The sequence below is a fragment of the Ranitomeya variabilis genome, chromosome 4 (assembly GCF_051348905.1).
Source record: "Ranitomeya variabilis isolate aRanVar5 chromosome 4, aRanVar5.hap1, whole genome shotgun sequence".
NCBI classification, from domain to species: Eukaryota; Metazoa; Chordata; class Amphibia; order Anura; family Dendrobatidae; genus Ranitomeya; species Ranitomeya variabilis.
In genome coordinates, this window is record NC_135235.1 from 603,288,422 (window position 1) to 603,307,627 (window position 19,206).

The following is a 19,206-nucleotide window of genomic DNA, read 5'->3' on the forward strand; positions in this document are numbered from 1 at the left end:
AGTTCAAAGAAAAATTGTGGGCTTTAATTCAGCACCAAGTGGTGCAACGTTTCGACCTCACATCATGGTCTTGGTAAAGCATCACAATTGACAAAGACCATGATGTGAGGTCGAAACGTTGAACCACTTGGTGCTGAAGTAAAGCCCACAATATTTCCTTGAACTGGAGTGCTGCCTGATTTTTTTCCATTTATAGATCTATCTATCTATAGACAGATATATCTATAGATCGATAGATAATACCAAGCCCGATGTTTAATAATAAACATAATAAAATGGTACATAAAGAGTTAAATAAAGCCACACACACATACACACAAAATCTGCATTAGGCCGGGGTCACACTTGGGAAAAACTCGCATGAGTCTCGCACATCAATACCCGGCAATGCCGCCGGCACTCGAGACTGGAGCGTTCAGCTGCATAGAAATACATGCAGCTGCGCGCTTCGTTGCCGGGTATTGATGCGAGAGACTCGTGCGAGTTTCTCACAAGTGTGACCCTGGCCTTAAACGTAATATCTGTTTAATTTATATTAAAAAAAATGGCGCAGGCTCCCGCGCAATTTCCTGTGCCAGAGAGGGAAAGCCAGCGACTGGGGGCCGATGTTTATAGCTTAGGAATTAGTCAATACCCATGGATCTTCCCAGGCTTTTAGACTTTACTGGCTATTAAAATAGGGGGACCCCCAGAAAAAAACGATGTGGGGTCCCCCTATAAGCAATTGCCAGAAAAAGCTATGCAGACAGCTGTGGGCTGGTATCATAGCCTAGGAAGGGACCATGGATATTGGACCCCCCGGCTACAAACACCAGCTTACAGCCACACCAGAAATGGCACATCTGTAAGATGCGCCAATTACAGAACTTAACCTCTCTCTTCGCACTGCTCTGTACCGGTGGCATATGGGATAATAGGGGGTTAATGTCGTCTTTGAATTGTAAGGTGACATCAAGCCGGCTTAGTAATGGAGAGACGTCAATAAGATACCTATTCATTACTAATCCTATAATTGTTAATGGGTTAAATAAACACAGCCAGAATACAGTATTTTAATTAAATAAAACGCAACAGTTTTGCTATCTTTACTGTTCTGTCAATCCATGTGACGCCCTCGATATCCTGCAAAAAAGAAAAAAAACAACACAAATACTCCCTGGTCCGAAGCAATCCATTTAATAACGATTGTCCCACGACGATCTCCCCTATAGAGCAGTCAAATCAGGAAATGTGACAGCTCTATAGGCCTCCAGTGACACACTGACAGGAGACTATGGCTCCTGCAGTGCATCACTGATGAGGTTACCTGAATTCAGGCTCTCACTTTACGGCAACGCTGTGTCACGATCCATGTTTCGACCTGTGGCAGATCTGGTTTCCCTCAGATTAAAACCTTTTTTCCTTTCAGGTCATCGGGGCTTAATGCAGTTTATCCCTTGGTAGCCGCTGGTGTAATTGCATTGCAGCTTGTTCTGCTGATGTGGGTGGTGACCACTCCCACCTTCCTTTAAAAGGTCACCTGGTGCATCAGCTGACTGTTGGTTATACAGGTCCTTTGGATACCAACCTTGCTGGAATAGGAGCTTGCTGAGTGCTGTTGTTCTACAGCTGAATACTCATTCCTGGTGCCTTACTCTGCTGTGCGGTGCATTGCAGCAGAGAAAGCTAAGTGTGGTGTTATTGTTTCTTTGTCCCTTTGTTGTTTCTTTTCCAGTGTTAGTGCAGCGGTGGGACCAGTGCTCTCACCTGCCAGTTCCCTACATAGGGATTAGAGCAGGGCAAGTGAGGGACTAGGTATCCTGGTCGGCGACGGGTTGAAAGAACCCGTATAGGGACGGTAGCAAGATCAGGGCACAGCCTCAGGTGAGTGCAGGAGGTGCCCATTCCCCGTTCCCTACCGACAGGGCCCACCGTTGTTAAAGTGTCCCCGGTGTACCCTTGTGTGTTTCGCCGTTTTGTGACCGACCACCTGCCAGGTCATGTCACATCGTGACACGCTGAATGAGAATTTTCCCATGCAGCGGTGCCGCAAGTGACAGTATGAACTCTGCTGAACTCGGCGGAGGGATACAGTGTGGAGGATTACCTGCCGTCATTGTAACGGCAGCCCCTGGAGAGAGGTCAAATCTGCCGATGTGACAGCTCTACACGGGAGATCGTCGTGGGACACTCGTTATTAAATGGATTACATCGGAACAGGGAGTATACTGTTGGTTTATTATTTTTATTTTTTTTTACAGGTGATCGAGGGCTTCAAGAACTAGGTGTATGGGGAGTATATACTGTATGTTGTATGTACTGTATGTGTATACTTATGGACTGTATGTGTATATGTGTTCTTTTTTTTTTTTTTTACACAGTAGCCGGATGATGGGATTACTACTGTCCCATCATCCGGCTACTTGTCACTGTAGCAGGCATAGCCGGATGGGACTAGTAGTCCCATCGGACGATACCTGCCTACACACAGCTGCACACACACACAGAAACACAGCCTTGCAGATCCCTGCACACCCACACAGACACATACAAACACCCGCACACAGACACGCACATCTTCTCCGCACACACAGTCTCCGCCCACACACTCTGTCACGGGAAGCCTAGGTAGGCAAGAGCTAATCACCCAGGTCCCTGCGATTTCCCTCAACTCTGGGAAACCCTGACTGACCCTTCTCCCAGAGTTTACACTGATGGTGTGCATGTCTGGGCCTCCATCCTCGCCCTGTCTCCTGTTTCAACCCTAGGCTGAAACCACCACCCACCCAGTGAAGAGACCACACACCAATACCCACAGTTAGCACAGACAAGGATAACGGAAAATATGCACCACGCTGCAGTCACACAGGAATACACTATAAGTGCACAGGGCAAAACAAGTACAAATAAAGGAAGGAGAAAATATGACGAAGGGAAATACAACACCAGAAACGAGACTCCTTCTCCTAGACCACCACTCCAGAACGAGATAACCAAGCACAAGACAGAAGCTATAATCGGTGACGCCCAATGTTCAGAAGAACTATTTAAAGGCAGTGGGTGTGACCCAGCTTCCAATCTGAGCACCAGCTAAATTAACCCAGGACCAGCTAGATAAAATCTAGCCGACGCCACTGAGCGCATAGTGGACAAAAGCGGAATTACCGCTGTCTGTCGAACGACCTAGTATGAACAGCGTCCGACATGACACACTCTTCCCCCTCCCGATCTGCAGCGTTTCTCCCAGGCACATCCGTAGCAAATCCGCAGATGTTTTTTAAACCTGCAGTTTTGCTGCGGATGGGCCTGACCTAAGCGAAGTCAATGGATGTAGAAACGCTGCAGATCCGCAAAAAAGAATTGATATAATGCGGAAAATAAAACGATGCAAATCTGCGTGTTTTTTTTCCGCAGCATGTGCACAACAATTCTCAATTTCACATTGACTAACATTGCTTGTGCACTACACTGCGGATTTCATGCAATTCCGCACATCCGAAAACACTGCGGATCCGCAGCAAAATCTGCAATGTGTGCACATAGCCTAAGGCATCCTGTCCTTAACCTGATCTGACAATCCCTGGCAGTACAGACTCTGGAAAGCAGGGTAATTCCAAGAGGTCTACACAACCCCAATCATTGAACTCAAAGCACTAATCCTCAGCTCTACGACCTACCTGAAAGAATCTACGGTTCATGAACTCGGCTACAGTGGCCCTGTCAAGGTTGTCATAAATGAGACCGAGAGCCAAGAGAAATGCCTCGGCAGAGGCCAACTCCGAAGAATCCTCTGGCAAAGAAAAAGCCCAGGCCTATGGATTGCCATAGAGTAAAGACAAAATAATGCCTACTTGTTGACTCTCGGACCCAATGGATACCAGACGTAAATGGAAGTATAATTTACATGAAGCAGAAAAAATAGAGAACTTACTTCTGTCACAGTAGAATTACGGTATTTTTTTCCTTAGGTTCCAACATGGTATTCAGATGAGCTCGGTCACTAGAAGCGAACAAATGTGAATGCTGGCATTGGTCCTTAATCTCTGCGACCTCCAGGGACAAGGACTGTAGCTGTGCGTCCAAGGAGCAAACCGAATCCATACTGATGACCAAGAACACACTAAATGGGCTGGCTATAATGTTATAACTGAGCCCTAACACTCACATGGGGATGAACAAACAAGAGGAAACTGACCCACAGCCAGAGATCACCGGATCGAGTACAGGAAATAAGCCATGAAACTTTATTAATTTGAATGCTTATTGGTTTGAAACATATCAGGTGATATTTGTGTAATGAGAGAGGGAGAGGCAACACTTTTTACCAAGGTGTGCAAAATTATTAATCAACTTGTTTTTCTCAAGAAAATAAGCCAAAAATGAGATTAACCCCTTCCCGACCTGTGACACAGAGGTTAACTGAAATTTCACCCGACCTGCAGGAACAGATGGAGTTGTACTTGAGCCCTGGGAGGTGGCCTTGCCCCCCCCCCCCCCCCCCGTGGTTATGATCGGTCTGATCAGCTGTTTAAAGTGACTGTTTCACTTTCAATCGTAATATTTCACCAATTAAACTTGGTGAAATATTACAACTCAGCCGTGGCCAATGCTGCAATATCATCGGCCATGGCTGGAGACCCCGATCTGGCCCCGCCAATGACTGATGATGGCGATCTGCCACCGCCGCCGCCAGTCTTTCCTCCCCTCCGTCCTGTCCTCTGCTGCCCTCTTCTCCCCTCCGCTCCCCCGCGGTCCGATCTCACCCCCCAGTCCCTACCGAGTCCCGGTGTCCGTCCGTCTTCTCCATGGGCGCCGCCATCTTCCAAAATGGCGCGCGCATGCGCAGTGCGCTGTTATGATCTGGTGGCCTAGGAGCAGCATGAGACGTACTCTGGAGAAGGTGGTACCTGTACTGACCGCAGACCCCGAACTTAACACCGCAACTAGAAGTAGCCGTGGAATGTACCTAACACTCCCTAGACATCTCGACACAGCCAGAGGACTAAATACCCCTAGAGATAGAAAAGGGAAAACTATCTTGCCTCAGAGAAAATCTCCAAAGGATAGACAGCCCCCCACAAATATTGACTGTGAGAGGAGAGGGAAATAACATACGCAGACTGAAATCAGGATTTAGCAAAGCAGGCCACTCTAGCTAAATAGAAAGGATAGGACAGAGTACTATGCGGTCAGTATTTAAACACTAGAAAATATCCACCACAGAAAATACAAAATCTCCACATCTAACTAAAGATATGGAGGGTATATCTGCATCTCCAGAGATACCAGCTTGGCTGAACAAATCCTTATGCAGACCAAGCTGGACAAGACAAAAACATGGAAAAGAACTGAACAATAAAGCCCACAACATGTGGACTGCAAAAAACAAAGCCAGAACTTATCTTTGTTGAAATGAACAGCAAAGCAGGAGAGACCAGGCAGGGATGTGAATCCTCCAGGAACAATGGACAACTGGCACTGACTAAAGGGTCAAGCAAGACAAAATAGCCCAGTCAGAATTGCGATAAGTGAACACACCTGATGAATGCAGCGATCCAAAGACAGCAGCGCTACCACTTATAACCCCTGGAGGGAGCCCAAGAGCAGAATTCAAAACAGTACCCCCCCCTTGAGGAGGGGTCACCGAACCCTCACCAAAGCCCCCAGGCCGATCAGGACTGAAGCTTCCGCCTCGAAATACGAGAATCCAAAATCTTCTCAACCACATACTCCAACTCCCCATCAATTAACACCGGGGCAGGAGGATCAACAGAGGGAACAACGGGCACCACATATTTCCGCAACAAAGATCTATGAAAAACATTATGGTTGGAAAAACATGCTGGAAGGGCCAAACGAAAAGACACAGGATTGATAATCTCAGAAATCCTATAAGGACCAATAAACCGAGGCTTGAACTTAGGGGAAGAAACCTTCATAGGAACATGACGGGAAGACAACCAAACCAAATCCCCAACCCAAAGCCGGGAACCAACACACCGACGACGGTTAGCAAAACGCTGAGCCTCCTCCTGAGACAACACCAAATTGTCCACAACATGAGCCCAAATTTGCTGCAACCTGTCAACCACAGAGTCCACCCCAGGACAATCAGAAGGCTCAACCTGCCCTGAAGAAAAACGAGGATGAAAACCAGAATTACAAAAGAAGGGTGAAACCAAGGTAGCAGAACTAGCCCGATTATTAAGGGCAAACTCGGCCAATGGCAAGAAAGCCACCCAATCATCCTGATCAGCAGACACAAAGCATCTCAAATAAGTTTCCAAAGTCTGGTTAGTTCGCTCGGTTTGGCCATTTGTCTGAGGATGAAATGCGGAAGAAAAAGACAAATCAATGCCCAGCCTAGCACAAAAGGCCCGCCAAAACCTAGAAACAAACTGGGAACCTCTATCGGACACAATATTCTCCGGAATGCCATGCAAACGAACCACATGCTGGAAAAACAACGGAACCAAATCAGAAGAGGAAGGCAATTTAGGCAAAGGTACCAAATGAACCATCTTAGAAAACCGGTCACAAACCACCCAGATAACCGACTTCCTCTGGGAAACCGGAAGATCTGAAATAAAATCCATAGAAATATGCGTCCAAGGCCTCTCAGGGACCGGCAAAGGCAAAAGCAACCCACTAGCGCGGGAACAGCAAGACTTGGCCCGCGCACAAGTCCCACAGGACTGCACAAAAGAACGCACATCCCGTGACAAAGAAGGCCACCAAAAGGACCTACCAACCAAATCTCTGGTACCAAATATCCCAGGATGGCCAGCCAACACAGAACAATGAACCTCAGAAATCACTTTACTAGTCCATCTGTCAGGAACAAACAGTTTCCCCACTAGACAGCGGTCAGGTTTATCAGCCTGAAATTCCTGAAGAACCCGTCGTAAATCAGGGGAGATGGCAGAATCACCCCTTCCTTCAGAATGCCGACCGGCTCAAGGACCCCAAGGGAATCAGGCAAAAAGCTCCTAGAGAGGGCATCAGCCTTAACATTCTTAGAACCCGGAAGATACGAGACCACAAAATCAAAACAGGAGAAAAACAGGGACCATCGGGCCTGTCTAGGATTCAGCCGTTTGGCAGACTCGAGGTAAATTAGATTCTTATGATCGGTCAAGACCACAATACGGTGCTTGGCCCCCTCAAGCCAATGTCGCCACTCCTCAAATGCCCACTTCATAGCCAACAACTCACAATTGCTGACATCATAATTGCGTTCCGCAGGCGAAAACTTACGAGAAAAGAAGGCACGCGGTTTCATCAAGGAACCATCAGAATTCCTCTGAGACAAAACGGCCCCTGCCCCAATCTCAGAAGCGTCAACCTCCACCTGAAAAGGAAGAGAAACATCCGGCTGACGCAACACAGGGGCAGAAGTAATTCGGCGTTTAAGCTCCTGAAAGGCAGAAACAGCCGCAGAGGACCAATTTGTCACATCAGCGCCTTTCTTCGTCAAATCGATCAGGGGTTTAACCACACTGGAGAAGTTGGCAATGAAACGGCGATAAAAATTAGCAAAGCCCAAAAATTTCTGAAGGCTCTTCACGGATGTGGGCTGGATCCAATTATGAATGGCCTGAACCTTAACCGGATCCATTTCTATAGATGAGGGAGAAAAAATGAAGCCCAAAAAATAAACCTTCTGTACTCCAAAGAGGCACTTGGACCCCTTCACAAACAAGGCATTATCACGAAGGATCTGAAATACCATCCTGACTTGTTTCACATGAGACTCCCAATCATCTGAAAAAATCAAAATATCATCCAAATATACAATCATGAATTTATCAAGATAATTCCGAAATATATCATGCATGAAGGACTGAAACACAGATGGAGCATTAGAGAGTCCGAATGGCATCACAAGGTATTCAAAATGGCCTTCGGGCGTATTAAACGCAGTTTTCCATTCGTCACCCTGCTTAATACGAACAAGATTATATGCCCCTCGAAGGTCAATCTTAGTAAACCAACTAGCCCCCTTAATCCTAGCAAACAAATCAGAAAGCAAAGGCAAAGGGTATTGGAATTTGACCGTGATCTTATTCAAGAGGCGATAATCAATACAGGGTCTCAAGGAGCATCCTTCTTGGCAACAAAAAAAAAACCTGCTCCCAATGGTGAAGAAGATGGCCGAATATGCCCCTTCTCCAAAGACTCCTTAACATAACTCCGCATGGCGGCATGTTCTGGCACAGACAGGTTGAAAAGTCGGCCCTTAGGGAACTTACAGCCTGGAATCAAGTCAATAGCACAATCACAGTCCCTATGCGGTGGAAGGGAACTGGATTTGGGCTCATCGAATACATCCTGGAAATCTGACAAAAACTCAGGAATTTCAGAAGAGGGGGAGGAGGAAATTGACATCAAAGGAACGTCACCATGAACCTCCTGACAACCCCAACTAGTCACAGACAAAGATTTCCAATCCAATATCGGATTATGCACCTGTAACCATGGGAAACCCAGCACAATAGCATCATGCAAATTATGCAACACCAGAAAACTACAATCTTCCTGATGGGCTGGCACCATGCACATGGTCAGCTGTGTGCAAAACTGGGGTTTATATTTAGCCAAAGGTGTAGCATCAATGCCCCTCAAAGGAATAGGACTCTGCAAAGGCTGCAAGGGGAAACCACAACGTCTGGCAAATTCTAAGTCCATTAAGTTTAAAACGGCGCCTGAATCCACAAATGCCATGCCAGAAAATGACGATAATGAGCAGATCAGGGTCACAGATAACAGAAATTTGGGTTGTACAGTACTGATGGTAACGGAACTGGCGATTCTCTTGGTACGCTTAGGACAATCAGAAATAACATGAGCAGAATCGCAGCAGTAAAAACACAACCTATTCTGACGTCTGAATCCTTGTCGTTCAGCTCTAGACACAATCCTATCACACTGCATAGGCTCAGGACTCCGCTCGGAAGACAACGCCATAGTGTGCACAACTCTGCGCTCGCGAAAGCGCCGATCAATCTGAATGGCCAGAGACATAGAATCACTCAGACCAGCAGGCGTGGGGAACCCCACCATAACATCTTTAAAGGGCCACTGTCACCTCCCCCCAGCCGTTATAAACTAAAAGAGCCACCTTGTGCAGCAGTAATGCTGCAGTCTAACAAAGTGGCTCTTTTAGTTTTTGATTCATTTATTACCTCAATAAAGCGTTTTATAAATTGGCCACACATACCAGATATTATACCTGGAGGCGGTCCGAAGCGTCCTGTATGAATCCCCCAACTGCCGTCACTCTTCTCTTCAGGGCCGATGGTACCCGCCCCCTTCGCGTTGTTGCTTCTTAAATCCGGCGCCTGCGCTGTGCGTGCCTGCCTGGGGCCTGCGCAGTCTTCATTATCAGCAGCAGCTCAGATGCAGGGTGCCTGACTGCGCAGGTGCGGGCAGTGCGACCGCCCTGTTACTGAATCCCCGCCCCGCACTGTGTTATTCATTATGCACAGTGCGGGGCTGGCATTCCTGGGCATGCGCACTGCGCTTGTCAGACGCTCCCCCGGTCCCCCGCCTTCCAGCGTTGTTCTTTGTGGCTGTTCCAAACGTCGGCAATGAAACCTGTATATTCGGGCAATGACAGTGGCCCTTTAACGGATTCAGAAAGACCCTTTCTGAAAATTGCCGCCAAGGCATCCTCATTCCATTTAGTCAGCACAGACCATTTTCTAAATTTCTGGCAATACGATTCTGCCGCTTCTTGACCCTGACACAGGGCCAACAAGGTCTTCTCAGCATGATCCACTGAATTAGGTTCATCATACAATAACCCTAGCGCTTGAAAAAAGGTGTCTACATTAAGCAAAGCAGGATTCCCAGATTCCAGGGAAAATGCCCAATCCTGAGGATCGCCACGCAGCAGAGAGATGACTATTTTAACCTGTTGGGTAGGATCACCAGAGGAACGGGGTTTCAGAGCAAAAAACAGTTTACAGTTATTTTTAAAGCTCAAAAATTTGGACCTGTCCCCAAAAAACAAATCAGGAGATGGAATTCTAGGCTCTAAAACCGGAGCCTGAACGATATAATCGGAAATATCCTGTACTCTAGCAGCAACTTGATCCACACGAGAAGCCAATCCCTGAACATCCATGCCACCGCCAAACTCCTGAACCACCCAGAGGTAAAGAGGGAAGAAAAGACACGACAGACTACAGGAAAAAAAATGGCTCAGCACTTTCCTTCCCTTCTTCTGAGATGCGATTAACTCATTGTTGGCCAGTTGTACTGTTAAGATCTGGTGGCCTAGGAGCAGCATGAGACGTACTCTGGAGAAGGTGGTACCTGTACTGACCGCAGACCCTGAACTTAACACCGCAACTAGAAGTAGCCGTGGAATGTACCTAACACTCCCTAGACATCTCGACACAGCCGCAGGACTAAATACCCCTAGAGATAGAAAAGGGAAAACTATCTTGCCTCAGAGAAAATCCCCAAAGGATAGACAGCCCCCCACAAATATTGAGAGAAATACTGTGAGAGGAGGGAAATAACATACGCAGACTGAAATCAGGATTTAGCAAAGCAGGCCACTCTAGCTAAATAGAAAGGATAGGACAGAGTACTATGCGGTCAGTATTTAAACACTAGAAAATATCCACCACAGAAAATACAAAATCTCCACATCTAACTAAAGATATGGAGGGTATATTGTTGTGATCCGCTTTTTGGCTCCCCTGGTGGTGGCTGGTGGTACTGGAGACTTGTGTGTGCTTTTCTGCCTCAGCTCACCTGCTTCCATCAGTTTTGGGAGTTCCCTATTTAGCCTTGCTCTCCAGTCACTTCCTTGCCGGTCATCATTGTAACCTGAGTCATTCAGTTGCATGTTCCTGCTACTAGTCTGCTGATCAGCTAAGTGGACTCTTGTCCTTATTGTTTTGTTTTTCTTGTCCAGTTTACAGTTTTGTCATTTCCTGTTACTGGAAGCTCTTGTGGACTGAAATTGCCACTCCTGTGTCATGAGTTGACACAGGAGTCTTAAAGTAATTTCAGGATGGGTTTTTGAAAGGGTTATTCAGCTGACCGTGAAGTCCTCTTTTGTATCCTTCCTCTATCTAGTAAGTGGACCTCGCTTTGCTAAATCTACCTTCATACTGTGTATGTCTTTTCCTCTGAACTCACCGTTAATATACGTGGGGGCTACTATCATCTTTGGGGAATTTCTCTAGAGGTAAGCCAGGTCTGTTCCTTCCTCTTCCAGGCGTAGTTAGTTCTCCGGCTGGCGCGTGGCATCTAGGCAGCCGTAGGAATGCTTCCTGGCTACTGTTAGTTGTGTGGTAGATTTAGGTCACGGTCAGCTTGAGTTTCCATCACCCGAGAGCTAGTCTGTTATTTTTGTGTTTCTGATGTTCCCATGCCATTGGGGAATCATGACAGTATGACCGGCCGCTGTTAAAGTAATTGGCAGAAGAAAGGAGAGTAAAAGAAGTCTGTAGATTTTTTTTTTTTTTTTCCTCTCATGTTTGCTACTTAGTTGGCTCAGTTGTATTTCTGCTCTATTTACAGCCTTGCCTTTCTCTCCTTCTAATCCTTGAATGGCTCTGATCTCTCCGGTTTAAGGATGGACCCTCAGAGTTTGGCTGCAGGTTTAAATAATCTTGCTACGAAGGTTCAGAATTTACAAGATTATGTTATACGTACTCCTATTTCTGAACCTAAGATTCCTACACCAGAGGTATTTTCCGGAGATAGATCTCGGTTTCTGAATTTCAAATGTAATTGTAAATTATTCCTTTCTCTCAGACCTCACTCCTCTGGAGATCCTGTTCAGCAGGTTAAGATTGTGATTTCTTTGCTGCGAGGTGACCCTCAAAATTGGGCATTTTCATTGACACCAGGGGATCCTGCGTTGCTCAATGTGGATGCGTTTTTTCTGGCTTTAGGGTTGCTGTATGAGGAACCTAATTTGGAGATTCAAGCTGAAAAAGCTTTAATAGCCCTGTCTCAAGGGCAAGATGAAGCTGAGATATACTGCCAAAAATTTCGTAAATGGTCTGTGCTTACTCAGTGGAATGAGTGTGCCCTAGTGGCAAATTTCAGAGAGGGCCTTTCTGATGCCGTTAAGGATGTCATGGTGGGGTTTCCTACGCCCACAGGTCTGAATGAATCCATGACAATGGCGATTCAGATTGATCGGCGTTTGCGGGAGCGCAAACCCGTGCACCATTTGGCGGTATCTTCTGAAGGGACGCCAGAGAAAATGCAATGTGACAGAATTCTGTCAAGAAGCGAGCGGCAGAATTATAGGCGCAAAAATGGCTTGTGCTTCTACTGTGGTGATTCCGCGCATGTTATATCAGCATGCTCTAAACGTACTAGGAAGGTTGACAAGTCTGTTTCTATTGGCACTTTACAGTCTAAATTTCTTCTGTCTGTAACTCTGATTTGTTCATTATCAGTTATTACCGTGGATGCCTATGTGGACTCTGGCGCCGCTCTGAGTCTCATGGATTGGTCCTTCGCCAGGCGCTGTGGGTTTGATTTGGAGCCTCTGGAAGTTCCTATACCTCTGAAGGGTATTGATTCTACACCTCTGGCTTGTAATAGACCACAGTTCTGGACGCAAGTGACTATGCGTATGACTCCAGACCATCAGGAGATGATTCGCTTCCTCGTGTTGTATAATTTACATGATGTTTTAGTGCTTGGATTACCATGGTTACAATCTCATAACCCAGTACTGGACTGGAAAACTATGTCTGTGTTAAGCTGGGGATGTCGGGGGGCTCATGGGGACATACCTTTGGTTCCTATCTCGTCATCTATTCCCTCTGAGATTCCTGCATTTTTGTCGGATTTTGGGGATATTTTTGAAGAGCCTAAAATTGGTTCTCTCCCTCCCCACAGAGAGTGTGATTGCGCCATAGATCTGATTCCAGGCAGTAAATTTCCAAAGGGTCGTTTGTTTAACCTATCTGTACCTGAGCATGCTGCCATGCGAAAATATGTTAAGGAGTCCCTGGAAAAGGGACATATTCGTCCTTCTTCATCACCTTTAGGAGCTGGGTTTTTCTTTGTCTCTAAAAAGGATGGCTCGCTGAGGCCTTGTATTGATTATCGACTCCTGAATAAAATTACTGTCAAATATCAGTATCCGTTGCCGCTGCTTACTGATTTGTTTGCTCGCATAAGGGGGGCTAAGTGGTTCTCCAAGATTGATCTCCGTGGGGCGTATAATTTGGTGCGAATTAAGCAAGGGGATGAGTGGAAAACCGCATTTAATACGCCTGAGGGCCACTTTGAGTATTTAGTAATGCCTTTCGGCCTTTCTAATGCGCCTTCAGTTTTTCAGTCCTTTATGCATGATATTTTCCGTGAATATCTGGATAAATTTATGATTGTGTATTTGGACGATATTTTGATTTTTTCTGAGGACTGGGAGTCTCATGTTCAGCAGGTCAGGAGGGTTTTTCAGGTCTTGCGGGAGAATTCTCTGTGTGTAAAGGGTTCTAAGTGTGTTTTTGGGGTTCAAAAGATTTCCTTTTTGGGGTACATTTTTTCCCCTTCTTCTGTTGAGATGGACCCTGTCAAGGTTCGGGCTATTTGTGACTGGACGCAGCCTACTTCTCTAAAGGGTCTTCAGAAGTTCTTGGGCTTTGCTAATTTTTATCGTCGATTTATAACTGGTTTTTCTGGTGTTGCTAAGCCTCTTATGGATTTGACTAAGAAGGGTGCTGATGTTGCCAATTGGTCCTCTGCCGCTGTGGAGGCCTTTCGGGAACTTAAGCGCCGCTTTTCGTTTGCCCCTGTGTTGCGCCAGCCCGATGTCTCTCTCCCCTTTCAGGTTGAGGTCGATGCTTCCGAGATCGGAGCGGGGGCGGTTTTGTCGCAGAAAAGTTCCGATTGCTCAGTGATGAGACCTTGTGCGTTCTTTTCTCGAAAATTTTCTGCCGCCGAAAGAAATTATGATGTCGGTAATCGGGAGCTTTTGGCCATGAAGTGGGCATTTGAGGAGTGGCGTCATTGGCTTGAGGGTGCTAGACATCAGGTGGTGGTTTTGACTGATCACAAGAATCTGATTTATCTTGAGTCTGCCAGGCGCCTGAATCCTAGACAGGCACGCTGGTCGTTGTTTTTCTCTCGGTTTGATTTTGTGGTCTCGTATCTACCAGGTTCTAAGAATGTGAAGGCGGATGCCCTTTCTAGGAGTTTTGAGCCTGATTCCCCTGGTGATTCGGAACCTACAGGTATCCTTAAGGATGGGGTGATATTATCCGCTATTTCCCCAGATCTGCGACGTGCTTTGCAAGAGTTTCAGGCGGATAGACCTGATCGCTGTCCACCTGGTAGACTGTTTGTTCCTGATGATTGGACCAGTAGAGTCATCTCGGAGGTTCATTCTTCTACGCTGGCGGGTCATCCTGGAATTTTTGGTACCAGGGATTTGGTGGCTAGATCCTTCTGGTGGCCATCTCTGTCTCGTGATGTGCGTGTTTTTGTGCAGTCTTGTGATGTGTGTGCTCGGGCCAAGCCTTGTTGTTCTAGGGCTAGCGGGTTGTTGTTGCCCTTGCCTATTCCGAAGAGGCCTTGGACGCACATCTCGATGGACTTTATTTCTGATCTTCCTGTCTCTCAGAGGATGTCTGTTATCTGGGTGGTGTGTGACCGTTTTTCTAAGATGGTTCATTTGGTGCCATTGCCGAAGTTGCCTTCCTCGTCTGAGTTGGTTCCTTTGTTTTTTCAAAATGTGGTTCGCTTGCATGGTATTCCTGAAAATATCGTTTCTGATAGGGGTACCCAGTTCGTTTCTAGATTTTGGCGGGCATTCTGTGCCAGGTTGGGCATTGATTTGTCTTTTTCGTCTGCCTTCCATCCTCAGACTAATGGCCAGACGGAGCGAACTAATCAAACTTTGGAGACGTATTTGAGGTGTTTTGTGTCTGCGGATCAGGATGATTGGGTTGCCTTTTTGCCGTTGGCGGAGTTTGCTCTTAATAATCGGGCCAGTTCTGCCACTTTGGTTTCCCCTTTCTTTTGCAATTCGGGGTTTCATCCCCGTTTTTCTTCTGGTCAGGTGGAGTCTTCGGATTGTCCTGGAGTAGATGCTGTGGTGGATCGGTTGTATCGGATTTGGGAACAAGTGGTGGACAATTTGAATTTGTCCCAGGAGAGGACTCAGCGGTTTGCTAACCGCCAGCGTCGGGTTGGTCCTCGCCTTCGTGTTGGGGACTTGGTGTGGTTGTCTTCCCGTTTTGTCCCAATGAGGGTTTCTTCTCCTAAATTTAAGCCTCGGTTCATCGGTCCCTATAGGATTTTGGAGATTATTAACCCTGTTTCCTTTCGTTTGGACCTTCCGGCATCTTTCGCTATCCATAATGTGTTCCATCGGTCGTTGTTGCGGAGAAATGAGGTGCCGGTGGTTCCTTCTGCTGGGCCTCCTGCTCCTGTGCTGGTTGAGGGTGAATTGGAGTACGTTATAGAGAAGATCTTGGACTCCCGTATTTCCAGGCGGAGACTCCAGTACCTGGTTAAATGGAAGGGCTATGGTCAGGAAGATAATTCTTGGGTAACTGCCTCTGATGTTCATGCCTCGGATTTGGTTCGTGCCTTTCATAGGGCTCATCCAGGTCGCCCTGGCGGTTCTTGTGAGGGTTCGGTGCCCCCTCCTTAAGGGGGGGTACTGTTGTGATCCGCTTTTTGGCTCCCCTGGTGGTGGCTGGTGGTACTGGAGACTTGTGTGTGCTTTTCTGCCTCAGCTCACCTGCTTCCATCAGTTTTGGGAGTTCCCTATTTAGCCTTGCTCTCCAGTCACTTCCTTGCCGGTCATCATTGTAACCTGAGTCATTCAGTTGCATGTTCCTGCTACTAGTCTGCTGATCAGCTAAGTGGACTCTTGTCCTTATTGTTTTGTTTTTCTTGTCCAGTTTACAGTTTTGTCATTTCCTGTTACTGGAAGCTCTTGTGGACTGAAATTGCCACTCCTGTGTCATGAGTTGATTTATTTCAGGATGGGTTTTTGAAAGGGTTTTTCAGCTGACCGTGAAGTCCTCTTTTGTATCCTTCCTCTATCTAGTAAGTGGACCTCGCTTTGCTAAATCTACCTTCATACTGTGTATGTCTTTTCCTCTGAACTCACCGTTAATATACGTGGGGGCTACTATCATCTTTGGGGAATTTCTCTAGAGGTAAGCCAGGTCTGTTCTTTCCTCTTCCAGGCGTAGTTAGTTCTCCGGCTGGCGCGTGGCATGGCGCGTACACTACCATGTAAACCTATGGATAACCAAATCCGCTGTGCCCATGGTGCAGAAAATACCACGCGGGAACTCTGCATTGTATTTTCCGCAGCATGTCAATTCTTTGTGCAGATTCCGCAGCGTTTTACACCTGTTCCTCAATGGGAATCCGCAGGTGAAATCCGCACAAAAAACACTGGAAATCCGCAGGTAAAACGCAATGCGTTTTAGCTGCGGATTTTTAAAAAGTATAATCTAACCTCTTTTTCTCATATTTCAGGATACATCGGGGGCTTATCTACAGCATTACAGAATGCTGTAGATAAGCCCCTGATGCCGGTGGGCTTAGCTCACGTTCCATTTTGGGCGTGACAAGTTCCCTTTAAGATCAAGTGCAGTGCGTCTCTCTGAAGCCAACACACATACACCCGGCTTCAGAGGAATCGATGCACAGAGAGAAAGAAGCCACCCGTACTCGTGATGTATCTACATCACAGGCGATGACGCTGGCGCTCGTAAGCCATGTTATCATGCCCATAGGGGCGTGATAACATTCCAAGTGATCTGACTAGTCTGGGTACACTAATGCCCCAACACCTAGTCAAAGGCCTCAATTACATATCATAAACTTTAAAAATACTTTTTCTAAAGATCTGTTTATGTGTTTAAAGCAATACAGGACTGTTAGGCAGGGTATTTACATATGCAGACACAACTGCTGGTGGTTCTGGGGGCATGGGGTACCTGACAGGTTCACTTTAATATTTCTCCACAGGTGTTCAATGCAATTTAGATCTGGACTCATTGCTGGTCATTTAAGAACTCTCCAGCACTTTGTTTCCATCCATTTCTGGGTGCTTTTTGAGTTATGTTTGCAATCATTGTCCTGCTGGAAGACCCATGACCTAGGACGCAAACCCAGCTTGCTGACACTGGGCACTACATTACAACCCAAATTCCTTTGGTAATCTTCACATTTCATCATGCCTTGCACATAGTAAAGGCACCGAGTGCCAGAGGCTGCTAAATAACTCAAAAACATCTTTGAACCTCCACCATATTTGACTGTAAGTACTGTGCTATTCTCATCCTAGCCCTCATTCCCTACTAAGTAAACAATGGAATGTTGTTCTTTCCCAAAAAGCTCTTCATCCACGCTTTCCCAGAAGGATTTTGGCTTTAGTACATAGTGGTAATCTGCAGTCTAGTTTTTTTATGTTTCTGTGTCAGAAGTGGGATCGATGGACAGTTTGCACTGACACTGAAGCACTCTGAGCCTGCAGAACAATTTGAATTTCTTTGAAACTTAATTGAGGCTGCTTATCCTCCCTCTGGACTATCTCGCTTTGCAACTTTTCATCAATTTAAGGCCAGTTTCACACTAGCGTTTAGCCGGGCTGTGAAGGGATGCGGACTTCCTCCGTGAAGCCCCGCCCATTGCGGCGCCACTTCATGCAGCTCCGCCTACGGCTGCATGCGGCGTGTGCACCCTATCTTTAACATTGGGTATGCAGGCCATGCCGCTGTATGCGGATGCCTCCGCATGCGTCGTTTTGATGGTGCGACGACCTGCGCCGATCGCAACGAGTTGCAATTTCATGCAGATGCCGCACCGTCAAAACGACGCATGCGGAGGCAACCGCATACAGCGGCATGGCCTGCATACCCAATGTTAAAGATAGGATGCGCACACCGCATGCAGACATAGGCGGAGCTGAATTAAGAGGCGCGGCAGTGGGCGGGGCTTCACTGAAGAAGTCCGCATCCCTCCGCAGCCCGGCTAAACACTAGTGTGAAACTAGCCTAACTCTGCCGTCCATGTCCAGGGAGAAAAGCTGCAGTGCCCTGGGTTGTAAACTTCTTGATTATGTTAGGCACCATGGACAATGGAACATTAAGATCTCTGAAAGTGGGCTTGTAACCTTGATATTGTTCAATAATTTGGGTTCTCAAGTCCTCAGACAGTTCTCTTCCTCTCTTTCTGTACTACTTTCTTAATGTGCCATACACAATCATACAACGCAGAGTGAGTCAACTTCTCCCCTTTTTATCTGGTTTTAGGTGTGATTTTCATATTTCTTACACCTTTTACTTGCATCAGGTAAATTTGAACGAGCATCACATGCTTGAAACAAAAGTTGTTTACCCACAATTTTGGAAAGGTGCCAACAATTTTAGCTGGGCTATTTTGGGGGTTTTGTGTGAAATTATGTCCAATATGAAATATGTGTATAACAAAACACGGCAATAATTTTCTGGGAGAAATACTTCATTTTCTGTAACAATTTCGACATGACCTCATCTCACATACACAATGATATTCAATAATATAGAAACGACTTACCTCATACAGTATGCATACCTCCAAACCGTCCCTGATACAGCGGGACTGTCCCGCGATCCCGGGCGGGACATTAGTTGTCCCGCAGTTGTTGGGAGGTGTGCTGCAATATCAGGCGGTCACTGCGGTCAGCCTCTTCCCTGCACCCACAGAGCTGCCTGAGCACAGCACAGCACATATTGGCTGCTGGATGGCCACAGGACCTGTGATGAGGTCACAGGGGGGAGGAGTCAGGGGTCACATGATCGGGACCTCGTGGATTGCAGGACTCGGCTCTGTGCTGGTTGCCAACTTGCCATGGTGCTGGATGAGGTAAGCTGCTGTGTGTGGGGTCAGGAGGTGTACAGTGTGGATGTAGCGGAGCTGTGTGTACGAGGTGTACGGAGCGGAGCGCGTGTGTGTACGGAGCAGAGCGCGTGTGTGTACGGAGCAGAGCGCGTGTGTACGAGGTGTACGGAGCGGAGCGCGTGTGTGTACGAGGTGAACGGAGCGGAGCGCATGTGTGTAACTGTACGAGGTGTACGGAGCGGAGTGTGTGTGTGTACGAGGTGTATGGAGCGGAGCGCGTGTGTGTACGAGGTGTACGGAGCAGAGTGCGTGTGTGTACGAGGTGTACGGAGCGGAGCACGTGTGTACGAGGTGTACGGAGCGGAGTGCGTGTGTGTACGAGGTGTACGG